The sequence below is a fragment of the Rhinoderma darwinii genome, unplaced genomic scaffold (genome assembly GCF_050947455.1).
Source record: "Rhinoderma darwinii isolate aRhiDar2 unplaced genomic scaffold, aRhiDar2.hap1 Scaffold_3877, whole genome shotgun sequence".
NCBI lineage: Eukaryota > Metazoa > Chordata > Amphibia > Anura > Rhinodermatidae > Rhinoderma > Rhinoderma darwinii.
Genome location: NW_027463508.1, coordinates 32,721 through 48,075, shown reverse-complemented (window position 1 = coordinate 48,075; position 15,355 = coordinate 32,721).

The following is a 15,355-nucleotide window of genomic DNA, read 5'->3' as shown; positions in this document are numbered from 1 at the left end:
TAGCAAAACATGTTTTGTTTTTTTTAGTTAAACTATTAGTGTGTGGGTGATTAAACATTGTTCTAGTTTTTTTTATTTTTTTCACGAGTCAGGAAATATTATAAATTGGATTCAATTTATAATATTTCCCAGCACTGGTCACTAGATGGAGCAATTCCCAAAATTGCAGCATTGCATGTGGTAAAGCAACCACATTGCTTTATGCTGCAAAATTGGGAAAAAAATCCCTCGCTCTAGTGAGCTCTCAGAATCCCCCCCTCCTTTATCCTGGCTAGTGCCGGGAGAAACGAGGGGTTTGAACGGTCAAACCTCCTACACTGTGTGTCGCCATTTTTTTAGCTAACACACAGTGTAGAAGGTTTACATACACTAGTAAAACACACTGAAACACGAACATACATAGAAATCACTTACCTGCTCCAGTCGCCGCCGCTCCCTCCGGTCCGTCTGCTGCCGCTGCTCCAAGTACACAAGTCCGGAAGCCGCGACAGGAAGTAGTAATCTTACTGCCCGGCCGCGACTTCCGGTCCACAGGAAAATGGCGCCGGACGGCGCGCATTTCAAATCGGACTGTGTGGGAGCGGCGCATGCGCCGTTCCCACACACACGGCGTACACCAGCGTGGATGGAACGGGCTCCGTTCGCAGTCCCTATGGGACTGGAACTGCCGTATTCCATGTCTGTATGTGTCGTTAATCGCTATGTGCTGTTTTAGGGTATGTTCACATTTTAGACACCATGTCAGGTTTGAAGAGGTCTTGTGGTGTTAAAACAGTAAAAAAAAAGTGACCCTATTTTGGAAACTACACCACTCAATGAATTTATCCAGGGGAGATAGTTAGCATTTTGACCCCACAGTTTTTCGGCTAAATGTATTTTAATTAGTTTGTGAAGATGAAAATTAAATTTTTTCTGAAAAAATATAGAAATTTTTAATTTTCACAAGGCATAAAGGAGAAATATCACTCCAGCATTTGTAAAGCAATTTCTCCCGATTACGGCAATACCCCAAATGTGGTAACAAACTGCTGTTTGGACCCACAGCAGGGCTCAGAAGAGAAGGAGTGTCATTAGGATTTTGGAGCACTGATTTTGCTGGATTCGTTTTCAGTACCCCATCTATCAGACATTTATGGCATATCCGGTAGATATGCCATAAATAACTAAGCCGGGAATATCGCTTTATTTGAAAAACCAGATATGAAGTCTATGCACCTACAAAAAAGTTTATGTGGGAAAAAAAGCCGGAAGTTGAGTAAAAAGATACAGAAACATGTCTTAACTTTATCCTGAGAAGCATGCCCCGGAAGGTAACCTAGTACAATTTTTTGTGGAAGCAAAGGGGCACCCCCATTGGCATGCCGATTCATAGTCTTCAACAAATCCATCCCAATATTTGAGAGGGGAATATGCTACTCCAACTTCAATCCCGCTGGATATTTCTTCTACAGAGTAATGATCCCACTAGAATTAAGGAAAATGCCTAGTTTTTTATAGTAGTTTTATATTATTTTTGCACTTTTTTGTTTTTTTACCACATTTATGTTTTTGCATATATTGTGGAGATAGAAATGTTTATTTTTGATACTATACTTACTTTATCTTATTTTACATAATATGCTTTTTTATTAGTGGTGATCAGGTTTTTGTTTTTTTAGCAGAACAGAGATCTCGGTTATTTAATTAGAAAGCATACAAAAATTTGGATATAACAAAAGTAACCCAGGTGAGGCCAAGGAATGGAGTCACAGCGTCCAAACCTGCAAAACAGTAAGGGTATGTGCACACACACTAATTACGTCCGTAATTGACGGACGTATTTCGGCCGCAAGTCCCGGACCGAACACAGTGCAGGGAGCCGGGCTCCTAGCATCATAGTTATGTACGACGCTAGGAGTCCCTGCCTCTCTGCAGGACAACTGTCCCGTACTGTAATCATGTTTTCAGTACGGGACAGCAGTTCCACGGAGTAGCAGGGACTCCTAGCATCGTACATAAGTATGATGCTAGGAGCCCGGCTCCCTGCACTGTGTTCAGTCCACTACTTGCGGCCGAAATACGTCCGTCAATTACGGACGTAATTAGTGTGTGTGCACATACCCTAAAGAGAAAACATTGCCGGCAGCACAAGTAATGCTAAGAAAGACAACGAATGACTGGTGACATATGGCAGTAATAGGGGACAAGTTATGAGGCCAATAAAGACTGAACAAATAACTATACACAGTCGTGAGAAAAACTAAGTGTGGTAACAAAATTTCCACATAGGAACGAGGAGATTTTTCTAGTGGAAGGTGGCACAGGAGGTCAACAATATTAATAGTAGGGGCTGCAAGTGTTAAAAAACAACATATTCATGTAGTAAGGCTAAGGGTATGTTCACACACTAGACTAAAAACGTCTGAAAATACGGAGCTGATTTCAAGGGAAAACAGCTCCTGATTTTCAGACGTATTTTAAGCCAGTCGCGATTTTCGTGGTGTTTTTCGCTGCATTTTTTACAGCCGTTTTTGGAGCTATTTGCAATAGAGTAAATGAAAAACGGCTCCAAAAGCGTCCCAAGAAGTGTCCTGCACTTCTTTTTCGCAGCCGTTTTTTTACGTGGCCGTTTTTCAAAACGGCCCATCGGAACAGAACGCCGTTTTTCCAATTGCAATCAATAGGCAGATGTTTGGAGATGTTCTGCTTCTGATTTTTCGGCAGTTTTTCGGGCGTTTACGGCCCGAAAATAAGCCGGGTGAGCATGCCCTCAGGGTATGTTCACACGCTTAGCAAACAACGTCTGAAAATACGGAGCTGTTTTCAAGCGAAAACAGCTCCTGATTTTCAGACATTTTTGTAACAACTCACATTTTTCGCGGCATATTTTACGGCCGTTATTGGAGCTGTTTTTCAATGGAGTCAATGAAAAACGCCTCCAAAAACGTCCCAAGAAGTGACATGCACTTCTTTTTCGCGGGCGTCTTTTTACGCGCCATATTTTGACAGCGACACCTAAAATCGAGACTCGTGGGAACACCATAAATCCCATTGCAAGCAATGGGCAGATGTTTGGAGGCGTAATGGTGCCATTTTTTCAGGCGTAATTTGAGGCGTAAACGGCCCGAATTACGTCTCAAACCACTGCGTGTGAACATACCCTTAAAATAAAATGAGAAAGAGGCAAAACATGTCAAATATAGGGCATACGGGACCGCCTTCACAATGGAGTGCCCTAGCAGGAGGGAGATGACCCTTCACACAGGCAGCAGTTGAGAAGAAGCAACACATCCACATCATAGAGCACCCGGCAGGTAAGTCCAGTAGAGCAATATCCACGTGAAAATGTAAGTTTTTAAAGTTTATTCATTTTTTATTTTAGATACATTGGAGGAATAAAAAATGCAAAAGTCTACATGCCCTTTATCTTACCTTGCTGTCCCGCAGTGGCCATGTTTCATTCCCCCTCATTCTATCAAACTCTCCATTGTGGGGGCAACTCCTTAGGCTAGATTCACACGGGCGCGGCACATCTCGGACGTGAAAAATGGGCGTCACGGGGATGCGATATCACGCATCTACCATAGACTAGAGTCTATGGGGGATGCGTGAAGTGCGAAAAAATAGGACATGCCCTATTTTCCCTCGGACACTTCACACGGTCCGTTGAAACAGCGGTCGTGTGAACGGCCACATTGAATTATATAGGTCCGTGTGACGGCCGTCACACGGATGTTTAACACGTTTGTGTGAATAAGGCCTTAGTCTCATAAATCGAGTGGACATAGCCGTGGTGACTTTACTAGACCCACTGGAGCCACAAGGTTTCACTTTTTTTATACTAGTTTTACCACTTTTAAGCTGATTTCACACACAGCGTTTTACTGAGTTTTTATTCACGTTTTTGTGGTTGCATTTTTGTTGTGCAGCCAGATGTTACATTAAAGTCTTTAGTAATAAAAGGAACTACATACTGTACACTATGTTTTTGCTTGTGGCAATTAGGTGGGTATGTTTGTTTGTTTTTTTTATAGGACTTCGATAATGCCAGAAAAAAAGTTTGCGCAAAATGACACCAAATGTAAAACAAAACGAAAAAAAGCCATAAAAAAATGCTGTTCTAAAATGCATTTTTTCATGCAGTTTCAAATGCCCAAAAAACTATGTTTGAATGGCCGCCAATGAACATACATGTGTGACCGCTGGTTCCCATGCCCATCACTAGAACGAGGGTCCCGAAATGACCACAGCGAGGAGCAGCTTGAATGGAGCGCTGGACGTGTTTCTTCATTTTATTCTCTGTGGGATTCACATAGATATCTGAGCGGAGCAAAATTCATTTTCTGGCTTTGGAACGGCCCAAGTTGCGTGCACCTCATTTACTCCAACATGCTTCAGATTAAAGCCGGTTTCCCACAAGACGGTTACAACCCGCAGGACATTCCGTCCGAAAAATCAATGTGATGCGATTTTTCGGACGGAAATTTTGCTGCGGCAGAAAGCCGTTCATACTTACCCCCTCCCTTCTCTGACGTGCGCTCCGGCCTCCATGGATGACGTAGCAGGCCATGTGACGCTTCAGCCTGTGATTGGCTGCAGCGGTCACATAGGAGGCGACGTCATCCCAGGAGGCCGGAATGCAGGAAGAAGGAAGGCGTTCTGGGTAAAATCAACAAAAACGCAGCATGAATTGACATGCTGCGGAATTAAATTCCGCCCCGCAGGTCACGTTATTAACGTTTGCGCTGCATTTTTTTTCCGCAGCGTGGGCATGGGATTTAGTAAATCGAACCCACCTTGCTGCTACTGTAAACGCTGTGGAATTTCCGCACAGAATTCCGCAGCGGTTACGCCATATGGGAACCCGGCCTAAAGGCCCTTTTACACGGGCCAATGATGAGGCAAACGAGCGTTCCTATGAACGCTGGTTGCCTTTCATTGCCCTGTGTAATCAGAGCAACGATCAGCCAAAGAACAAGCAATCGATCATTTATCGGCTGATCGTATCGTTTATGCGGCAGAGAATATTATTGTTGGCAGCAAATCCCCCGGTGTAAACAGGGAGATGTGCTCCCGACATGATGGAGATGTATAGGGACGAGTGATAACCAATCATAGCTCCTTGTGAAAAGGGAAAACGAGCGCCGATCAGATCAACAAGCTGTCTCGTTGATCGGCACTCGTTTTTATGGCCCATATTGGTCCGTGTTTTAAACTGCCAACTGAAACTACGGTCTTAATAAAACCCCCTATTTGTATTTCAATTTCTTGACATTTGCAAAATCTCTGCTTGTTGTGAATAGGAAAATTCTTCTTTACATCCAGAGGCGGAAAACTTGTACATACCTAAAACTTCTGACAGCTGACTGTTTGTTGCAATTGAATCCAGGCGAGACAATCCTCTGTGAGCTGAATATCTCAGCAGCACACGCCTGTCTTTGAGTTTGTTACATTATACCTGCAATGATACATTGTATCAGACTGTTTATCTTGCAGAGGATTTTCTAGGCCGGATACAATTGTAACAAACCTTCAGCTGTCAGACATATTAGACCTCTATGGATGTACTTCTAATTGCGAGTGTGGCTTGTCCGAAATTGCCTGGACAAATGTACGCCGTCAAAAGTTGAAAGGGACCACAGAAGATGCAGCCAAGAGCGCAGGCGGTACGGAGCTCCGCTCCTGCTAAAGTGCGTTGCAGCAGAGGCTTCCGGAGTATTATGGCTGCCTTTGTGACCAGACCATCCAATCTCTCGCCTCCTCCTCTTGCCTTCATTTTTAAAGTATACCTCTAGTTGCAATGTAAATAGAAAATTAAAGTACACTTCCAGTTACGGGCCCGGTCACGTCTCTCAGCAGAAGAGATCTGACATCGGGTGCGGAGAGACGCTACAGCATGTTGGGCGGTACAGTTGCCGTGGCAACCATACGACCCCCCCTCCTCAGAGCATCGTTCACGGACTCTATTAATTAGAATAGGACCCATGCATGATAATCTCTGGGCGTCGTACGGTTGCCGGGGAAACAGTATCGCCCAGCATGTAGTAGCGTCTCTCCGCACCTGATGTCACATCTTTTCTGCCGAGAGACGTGGCCGGACTCGTAACTTGAAGTGTACTTGTAAATCTCTTCACTTAAAGGGAAGGTATTTTCCATGGCCTAAGGCGAACGACGAGTATTAGTAGCATGTGTCTTCTTCTTTCTGTTTTCGCTGAGATGTGAAAATCTGATGTTTTATGTAAATAATAGGAAGTTTCATGCCCTCCAGACATTAATGTTAGTGAGTGAAGAATTATTAACATTTCCCGCAGTGGAAAACACCTAGAACTGTGCTGGAATCCACACAGTATACAGCATCACATTGTGCTGGACTCCACACAGTATACAGCATCACATTGTGCTGGAATCCACACAGTATACAGCATCACATTGTGCTGGAATCCACACAGTATACAGCATCACATTGTGCTGGAATCCACACAGTATACAGCATCACATTGTACTGGACTCCACACAGTATACAGCATCACATTGTGCTGGACTCCACACAGTATACAGCATCACATTGTACTGGAATCCACACAGTATACAGCATCACATTGTGCTGGAATCCACACAGTATAGAGCATCACATTGTGCTGGACTCCACACAGTATACAGCATCACATTGTGCTGGAATCCACACAGTATACAGCATCACATTGTACTGGAATCCACACAGTATACAGCATCACATTGTGCTGGACTCCACACAGTATACAGCGTCACATTGTGCTGGAATCCACACAGTATACAGCATCACATTGTGCTGGAATCCACACAGTATACAGCATCACATTGTGCTGGACTCCACACAGTATACAGCATCACATTGTGCTGGAATCCACACAGTATACAGCATCACATTGTGCTGGACTCCACACAGTATACAGCATCACATTGTGCTGGACTCCACACAGTATACAGCATCACATTGTACTGGAATCCACACAGTATACAGCATCACATTGTGCTGGAATCCACACAGTATAGAGCATCACATTGTGCTGGAATCCACACAGTATACAGCATCACATTGTGCTGGACTCCACACAGTATACAGCATCACATTGTGCTGGACTCCACACAGTATACAGAATCACATTGTGCTGGAATCCACACAGTATACAGCATCACATTGTGCAGGAATCCACACAGTATACAGCATCACATTGTGCTGGACTCCACACAGTATACAGCATCACATTGTGCTGGACTCCACACAGTACACAGCATCACATTGTGCTGGAATCCACACAGTATACAGCATCACATTGTGCTGGAATCCACACAGTATACAGCATCACATTGTGCTGGAATCCACGCAGTATACAGCATCACATTGTACTGGACTCCATACAGTATACAGCATCACATTGTGCTGGAATCCACACAGTATACAGCATCACATTGTGCTGGAATCCACACAGTATACAGCATCACATTGTACTGGACTCCACACAGTATACAGCATCACATTGTGCTGGACTCCACACAGTATACAGCATCACATTGTGCTGGACTCCACACAGTATACAGCATCACATTGTACTGGACTCCACACAGTATACAGCATCACATTGTGCTGGACTCCACACAGTATACAGCATCACATTGTGCTGGAATCCACACAGTATACAGCATCACATTGTGCTGGACTCCACACAGTATACAGCATCACATTGTGCTGGAATCCACGCAGTATACAGCATCACATTGTGCTGGAATCCACACAGTATACAGCATCACATTGTGCCGGAATCCACACAGTATACAGCATCACATTGTGCTGGAATCCACACAGTATACAGCATCACATTGTGCTGGAATCCACACAGTATACAGCATCACATTGTGCTGGAATCCACACAGTATACAGCATCACATTGTGCTGGAATCCACACAGTATACAGCATCACATTGTACTGGAATCCACACAGTATACAGCATCACATTGTGCTGGAATCCACACAGTATACAGCATCACATTGTGCTGGACTCCACACAGTATACAGCATCACATTGTGCTGGAATTCACACAGTATACAGCATCACATTGTGCTGGAATTCACACAGTATACAGCATCACATTGTGCTGGAATGAATCCACACAGTATACAGCATCACATTGTACTGGAATCCACACAGTATACAGCATCACATTGTGCTGGACTCCACACAGTATACAGCATCACATTGTGCTGGACTCCACACAGTATACAGCATCACATTGTGCTGGACTCCACACAGTATACAGCATCACATTGTGCTGGAATCCACACAATATACAGCATCACATTGTGCTGGACTCCACACAGTACACAGCATCACATTGTGCTGGAATCCACACAGTATACAGCATCACATTGTGCTGGAATCCACACAGTATACAGCATCACATTGTGCTGGACTCCACACAGTATACAGCATCACATTGTGCTGGAATCCACACAGTATAGAGCATCACATTGTACTGGACTCCACACAGTATACAGCATCACATTATGCTGGAATCCACACAGTATACAGCGTCACATTGTGCTGAACTCCACACAGTATACAGCATCACATTGTACTGGAATCCACACAGTATACAGCATCACATTGTGCTGGAATCCACACAGTATACAGCATCACATTGTGCTGGAATCCACACAGTATACAGCATCACATTGTGCAGGAATCCACACAGTATACAGCATCACATTGTGCTGGAATCCACACAGTATACAGCATCACATTGTGCTGGAATCCACACAGTATACAGCATCACATTGTGCTGGAATCCACACAGTATACAGCATCACATTGTGCTGGAATCCACACAGTATACAGCATCACATTGTGCTGGAATCCACACAGTATACAGCATCACATTGTGCTGGACTCCACACAGTATACAGCATCACATTGTGCTGGAATCCACGCAGTATACAGCATCACATTGTGCTGGAATCCACACAGTATACAGCTTCACATTGTGCTGGAATCCACACAGTATACAGCATCACATTGTGCTGGAATCCACACAGTATACAGCATCACATTGTGCTGGAATCCACACAGTATACAGCATCACATTGTGCTGGAATCCACACAGTATACAGCATCACATTGTGCCGGAATCCACACAGTATACAGCATCACATTGTGCTGGACTCCACACAGTATACAGCATCACATTGTGCTGGACTCCACACAGTATACAGCATCACATTGTGCTGGAATCCACACAGTATACAGCATCACATTGTTCTGGACTCCACACAGTATACAGCATCACATTGTGCTGGAATCCACACAGTATACAGCATCACATTGTGCTGGAATTCACACAGTATACAGCATCACATTGTGCTGGAATGAATCCACACAGTATACAGCATCACATTGTACTGGAATCCACACAGTATACAGCATCACATTGTGCTGGACTCCACACAGTATACAGCATCACATTGTGCTGGACTCCACACAGTATACAGCATCACATTGTGCTGGACTCCACACAGTATACAGCATCACATTGTGCTGGACTCCACACAGTATACAGCATCACATTGTGCTGGAATCCACACAATATACAGCATCACATTGTGCTGGACTCCACACAGTATACAGCATCACATTGTGCTGAACTCCACACAGTATACAGCATCACATTGTGCTGGAATCCACACAGTATACAGCATCACATTGTGCTGGAATCCACACAGTATACAGCATCACATTGTGCTGGACTCCACACAGTATACAGCATCACATTGTGCTGGAATCCACACAGTATACAGCATCACATTGTGCTGGACTCCACACACTATACAGCATCACATTGTGCCGGAATCCACACAGTATACAGCATCACATTGTGCTGAACTCCACACAGTATACAGCATCACATTGTGCTGGAATCCACACAGTATACAGCATCACATTGTGCTGGAATCCACACAGTATACAGCATCACATTGTGCTGGACTCCACACAGTATACAGCATCACATTGTGCTGGAATCCACACAGTATACAGCATCACATTGTACTGGAATCCACATAGTATACAGCATCACATTGTGCTGGAATCCACACAGTATACAGCATCACATTGTGCAGGAATCCACACAGTATACAGCATCACATTGTGCTGGAATCCACACAGTATACAGCATCACATTATGCTGGAATCCACACAGTATACAGCATCACATTGTGCTGGACTCCACACAGTATACAGCATCACATTGTGCTGGACTCCACACAGTATACAGCATCACATTGTGCTGGAATCCACACAATATACAGCATCACATTGTGCTGGACTCCACACAGTACACAGCATCACATTGTGCTGGAATCCACACAGTATACAGCATCACATTGTGCTGGACTCCACACAGTATACAGCATCACATTGTGCTGGAATCCACACAGTATACAGCATCACATTGTGCTGGACTCCACACAGTATACAGCATCACATTGTGCTGGAATCCACACAGTATACAGCATCACATTGTGCAGGAATCCACACAGTATACAGCATCACATTGTGCTGGAATCCACACAGTATACAGCATCACATTATGCTGGAATCCACACAGTATACAGCATCACATTGTGCTGGACTCCACACAGTATACAGCATCACATTGTGCTGAAATCCACACAGTATACAGCATCACATTGTGCTGGAATCCACACAGTATACAGCATCACATTGTGCCGGAATCCACACAGTATACTGCATCACATTGTACTGGAATCCACACAGTATACAGCATCACATTGTGCTGGAATCCACACAATATACAGCATCACATTGTGCCGGAATCCACACAGTATACAGCATCACATTGTACTGGAATCCACACAATATACAGCATCACATTGTGCCGGAATCCACACAGTATACAGCATCACATTGTACTGGACTCCACACAGTATACAGCATCACATTGTGCTGGACTCCACACAGTATACAGCATCACATTGTGCTGGACTCCACACAGTATACAGCATCACATTGTGCTGGACTCCACACAGTATACAGCATCACATTGTGCTGGAATCCACACAGTATACATCATCACATTGTGCTGGAATCCACACAGTATACAGCATCACATTGTGCTGGACTCCACACAGTATACAGCATCACATTGTACTGGACTCCACACAGTATACAGCATCACATTGTACTGGAATCCACACAGTATACAGCATCACATTGTGCTGGAATCCGCACAGTATACAGCATCACATTGTGCTGGAATCCACACAGTATACAGCATCACATTGTGCTGGACTCCACACAGTATACAGCATCACATTGTGCTGGAATCCACACAGTATACAGCATCACATTGTACTGGAATCCACACAGTATACAGCATCACATTGTGCTGGAATCCACACAGTATACAGCATCACATTGTGCTGGAATCCACACAGTATACAGCATCACATTGTGCTGGAATCCACACAGTATACAGCATCACATTGTGCTGGAATCCACACAGTATACAGCATCACATTGTGCTGGACTCCACACAGTATACAGCATCACATTGTGCTGGAATCCACACAGTATACAGCATCACATTGTGCTGGAATCCACACAGTATACAGCATCACATTGTACTGGAATCCACACAGTATACAGCATCACATTGTACTGGAATCCACACAGTATACAGCATCACATTGTGCTGGAATCCACACAGTATACAGCATCACATTGTGCTGGACTCCACACAGTATACAGCATCACATTGTGCTGGAATCCACACAGTATACAGCATCACATTGTGCTGGAATCCATACAGTATACAGCATCACATTGTGCTGGAATCCACACAGTATACAGCATCACATTGTACTGGAATCCACACAGTATACAGCATCACATTGTGCTGGAATCCATACAGTATACAGCATCACATTGTGCTGGACTCCACACAGTATACAGCATCACATTGTGCTGGACTCCACACAGTATACAGCATCACATTGTGCTGGACTCCACACAGTATACAGCATCACATTGTGCTGGACTCCACACAGTATACAGCATCACATTGTACTGGAATCCACACAGTATACAGCATCACATTGTGCTGTAATCCACACAGTATACAGCATCACATTGTGCTGGACTCCACACAGTATACAGCATCACATTGTGCTGGAATCCACACAGTATACAGCATCACATTGTGCAGGAATCCACACAGTATACAGCATCACATTGTGCTGTAATCCACACAGTATACAGCATCACATTGTGCTGGACTCCACACAGTATACAGCATCACATTGTGCTGGAATCCACACAGTATACAGCATCACATTGTGCTGGAATCCACACAGTATACAGCGTCACATTGTGCTGGAATCCACACAGTATAGAGCATCACATTGTGCTGGACTCCACACAGTATACAGCATCACATTGTGCTGGAATCCACACAGTATACAGCATCACATTGTGCTGGAATCCACACAGTATACAGCATCACATTGTGCTGGAATCCACACAGTATACAGCATCACATTGTGCTGGACTCCACACAGTATACAGCATCACATTGTGCTGGAATCCACACAGTATACAGCATCACATTGTGCTGGAATCCACACAGTATACAGCATCACATTGTGCTGGAATCCACACAGTATACAGCATCACATTGTGCTGGAATCCACACAGTATACAGCATCACATTGTGCTGGAATGAATCCACACAGTATACAGCATCACATTGTGCTGGACTCCACACAGTATACAGCATCACATTGTGCTGGAATCCACACAGTATACAGCATCACATTGTGCTGGAATCCACACAGTATACAGCATCACATTGTGCTGGACTCCACACAGTATACAGCATCACATTGTGCTGGACTCCACACAGTATACAGCATCACATTGTGCTGGACTCCACACAGTATACAGCATCACATTGTGCCGGAATCCACACAGTATACAGTATCACATTGTGCTGGAATCCACACAGTATACAGCATCACATTGTGCAGGAATCCACACAGTATACAGTATCACATTGTGCTGGAATCCACACAGTATACAGCATCACATTGTGCTGGAATCCACACAGTATACAGCATCACATTGTGCTGGAATCCACACAGTATAGAGCATCACATTGTGCTGGACTCCACACAGTATACAGCGTCACATTGTGCTGGAATCCACACAGTATACAGAATCACATTGTACTGGAATCCACACAGTATACAGCATCACATTGTGCTGGAATCCACACAGTATACAGCATCACATTGTGCTGGAATCCACACAGTATACAGCATCACATTGTGCTGGACTCCACACAGTATACAGCATCACATTGTGCTGGAATCCACACAGTATAGAGCATCACATTGTGCTGGACTCCACACAGTATACAGCATCACATTGTACTGGAATCCACACAGTATACAGCATCACATTGTGCTGGAATCCACACAGTATACAGCATCACATTGTGCTGGACTCCACACAGTATACAGCATCACATTGTGCCGGAATCCACACAGTATACAGCATCACATTGTACTGGAATCCACACAGTATACAGCATCACATTGTACTGGAATCCACACAGTATACAGCATCACATTGTGCTGGAATCCACACAGTATACAGCATCACATTGTGCTGGACTCCACACAGTATACAGCATCACATTGTACTGGAATCCACACAGTATACAGCATCACATTGTGCTGGAATCCACACAGTATACAGCATCACATTGTGCTGGACTCCACACAGTATACAGCGTCACATTGTGCTGGAATCCACACAGTATACAGCATCACATTGTGCCGGAATCCACACAGTATACAGCATCACATTGTACTGGACTCCACACAGTATACAGCATCACATTGTGCCGGAATCCACACAGTATACAGCATCACATCGTGCTGGAATCCACACAGTATACAGCATCACATTGTGCTGGAATCCACACAGTATACAGCGTCACATTGTGCTGGAATCCACACAGTATACAGCATCACATTGTGCTGGACTCCACACAGTATACAGCATCACATTGTGCTGGACTCCACACAGTATACAGCATCACATTGTGCTGGAATCCACACAGTATACAGCATCACATTGTGCTGGAATCCACACAGTATACAGCATCACATTGTGCTGGAATCCACACAGTATACAGCATCACATTGTGCTGGACTCCACACAGTATACAGCATCACATTGTGCTGGACTCCACACAGTATACAGCATCACATTGTGCTGGAATCCACACAGTATACAGCATCACATTGTGCTGGACTCCACACAGTATACAGCATCACATTGTGCTGGAATCCACACAGTATACAGCATCACATTGTGCTGGAATCCACACAGTATACAGCGTCACATTGTGCTGGAATCCACACAGTATACAGCATCACATTGTGCTGGAATCCACACAGTATACAGCGTCACATTGTGCTGGACTCCACACAGTATACAGCGTCACATTGTGCTGGAATCCACACAGTATAGAGCATCACATTGTGCTGGACTCCACACAGTATACAGCATCACATTGTACTGGAATCCACACAGTATACAGCATCACATTGTGCTGGAATCCACACAGTATACAGCATCACATTGTGCTGGAATCCACACAGTATACAGCATCACATTGTGCTGGAATCCACACAGTATACAGCATCACATTATACTGGACTCCACACAGTATACAGCATCACATTGTGCCGGAATCCACACAGTATACAGCATCACATTGTGCTGGAATCCACACAGTATACAGCATCACATTGTGCTGGAATCCACACAGTATACAGCATCACATTGTACTGGAATCCACACAGTATACAGCATCACATTGTACTGGAATCCACACAGTATACAGCATCACATTGTGCTGGACTCCACACAGTATACAGCATCACATTGTGCTGGAATCCACACAGTATACAGCATCACATTGTGCTGGAATCCACACAGTATACAGCGTCACATTGTGCTGGAATCCACACAGTATACAGCATCACATTGTGCTGGAATCCACACAGTATACAGCATCACATTGTGCTGGAATCCACACAGTATACAGCATCACATTGTGCTGGAATCCATACAGTATACAGCATCACATTGTGCTGGAATGAATCCACACAGTATACAGCATCACATTGTGCTGGAATCCACACAGTATACAGCATCACATTGTGCTGGAATCCACACACTATACAGCATCACATTGTGCTGGAATCCACGCAGAATACAGCATCACATTGTGCTGGAATCCACACAGTAT